Consider the following 3,038-nt stretch of genomic DNA (forward strand, 5'->3'; position numbering starts at 1 on the left):
TAGTTACTAAGGGTTAAGTATTGTTAAATCTGGACGCGATAACCTTTCTAGAGTAGAATTTCTATTTTATAGTCCTAAAATTCAAAGAGCTTCCGATATACGTAATGTAGTGGGTAAGTATAGCTTAAGCGCCTCTCCATGCGATAAGGGAACCGACTAAGGAGAAGCCGATTTTAAAAGCGGCTGTAATGTTACTCCTAAACAGTTTAGCTTAGGAACGTACGCGATATTTTAAAGTAAGGCAGTAAGATTAGGGCTGGTATTAATTAGTGACTTAGGCGCCGAGCGGTTTTATTTATTATATTTTTTAGTTACACCCCTATCTATACTAAAGATAAACTAGCTTAGCCCGCGCTAAATGCTGTAAGGGCTATACAACTTTAAACTAGGTATATATAGGAAAAAGTAGAAACCGATTTCGTAAGCTTCTATAAATATATTAATATATATATAGATTCTAAATCGCTTAAAGGTTAAAGTATCTTAAACCTGTTTTAGAAAATAAGGGCTTTTAACGTCTATTTATACGTGGTGGAAATCCTAGTGTAGTGGAAAGCCTACTATACTTTCTATTACAATAAACTCCATAACGATTGGGAGCCTTAGAAATTCTCAAAATAAATACTATATACCCTAAATATATATCTTTACATTATATCTTTAAAATTCAGTTTCTACTTAGCCTATAATACTATAATTCGCGAAGCAAGCATCCTTTAGCTTTACCTTAGACAGTTTTAAATTAAGTGAAAACCTAATACGCCGCGCCTAAACTCTTGTAAGCTATAGGTAAACATTAAAAGGGTATAAGCTAAGCTTAATATCTTGCTACCTAGGCGAATTATACTTTAGTAGTAGTGTAATATATACGTAGATAGACCTAGCGAATATAGTAAAACGTAGTGCTATAAGGCTAGTAGACTTTATCTACGCGGAATATTAAGTTTAGACTCTAATAAATAGATTCCGAGAATATCTTCGCCTATTAGTTATTCTTAACGTTATTATATTAGATGGCGCTGACGGTTTTCCACTACACTAGGATTTCCGCCACGCATAAATAGACGTTATTACGCTAGGGGGAGGTTAGATGTAAATTGGTAACGTTATTAAAGATATTAATGTCACTTTATTAAGTATCTGTTAGTGTTGTTAACTAGTGGTCTCTTAATATTGGGGTCGAAAACTGACTTGGCTAAGTGTAACGGAACCTTGTAGCAAGAACTACGATAGGCTCGTTATTAGGCTAGGTGTGTAGGAAATGCAAGTATAAAAGTCAACAACGTAATAACAACTGGTGGAGTGGTTGCCTAACAGATTAACTCTAATTATATTCTAAGAATTACTATAAAGAAGGAACTATCTAGGTAGGGACTAAGGGTCCTTAAATACATAACCATACTCCTATAAAATCCTTCTTATACGTAATATACGTCTTATATATAAGGTACGTAAGTTCCTCTTGTTCCTCTCGTTTAATATATAGCACATTATATGACCTCGGTTACCATTTCTCGTTATATAGTTTTATTGGCTCCATTCCGGACCGTGCCTAAATTAACTAACTAGCTTCTTTCGTCTCTTCTCTAAGTAGTTATAATATCGTACTTAAAGCGTCCATAACACCATCTCCCTCCTCTTTATCTTCGTCCTTAAAGATTTGAAATATCTCTAAGTCGTTTACTAGAGATATAATGTCCGTTTAATTAATTTAATTAATATTATTACTTATTATACCTAAAGCAATTTCTTCTTTATACGCCCAACGTCGTGCCCGCACTGTTGCTGCAATACTATCTCTTAGTAAGATTATACCGTCTCCATATTCTCGTTGTTTGAAAGAGGGGTTAGTTTATATTGCGTTGGCGAACCCATCTTCGCGATAACCGTTCTCTTATACGGAGTGTACTAAAGCGAATATTTATTCGTCCTATAACGTTCGCTTTACTTCTAATGCTAAATATACGCGACCTATTACTCTTAATAGTCGTCTGGTTCCCTAATTAATTTGTCTTAAGGTCTTATGTTTAATCTACTGCTGCGCGGCTAAATAGTAAACTGTTATAAGCCCTCGCTAAGTTAGAACGTTCCTATAATACGGAATAGAAGGCCCTAGATACTCGAATTACGGCGTCTACTTATCTACTTCGTCTTAAGAAGGTTTATAAGAAGGTTCGTTTTAAGGAGTAGAAACTTATAGAATAAGGTCTATAGGAACTAGGTAATAAAAGAACAGATTCTCCTCTAATAGAGAAGGAAACAGATCTAAGTAGTTCGGCAACTGCTCTTCTTAGGTCCCCTTTAGGTGACTTATTCTTTAGCGATCTTTCTTTATTAATACTGCCTAACTTAATCTCTTCTAATACTCCCGTACCTTTCCTATAGCGTTCTTTAAATTCTCTAGTAGCTCCTAGGTAGTCTTAGTATAGCCTATCTACTTAACTTTGTACCATGTTTTGTTGTTGATGTCCTTATAATTAACGATCTTTAATACTTACTATTCGTCTTCTTCTTATCCTCTATACGTGTCTGCTTTATAGACTGGTGGCTTAATATTCCTATATACTAGCTCTAGCATTATAATATACTATATAGGGTAGATTTTTATTTTAGCTAGTAGGTTTAACTTAAATATAACCGGTGAAATCCTTTATATAATTTTGAAAGGTCCTAGTCTAACATAGTCTAATTTCTTGCTTAGTTGTCGACTCTTGAAATTTTTATATAGTAGCTATACTTTATCTCCCTCCTTAAGATCTGGTCCCTTAGATCTCTTAGTATTATAGTACTTTTTTATTCTCTCTTGTACTTTCTTTGCTAATTCTATAAGGTCTATATAAAGATTCATTAATATCTTTATTCTTTCTTTAGCTGTACTATTTATTTTTTTTACTTACCGTGGTAACAACGATGTCCTTAGCTCGTACCTATAATTTGCCTTAAATAGTAATATACCTATCCCTTCTTAAGGTGTTGCATTGTATGCGAACTGTGTAACTAGTAATAGCGATACCTAATTATTCTGTATATAGTTAATA

This window comes from Cenococcum geophilum (genome assembly GCF_001692895.1).
Source record: "Cenococcum geophilum 1.58 unplaced genomic scaffold K441scaffold_6, whole genome shotgun sequence".
NCBI classification, from domain to species: domain Eukaryota; kingdom Fungi; phylum Ascomycota; class Dothideomycetes; order Gloniales; family Gloniaceae; genus Cenococcum; species Cenococcum geophilum.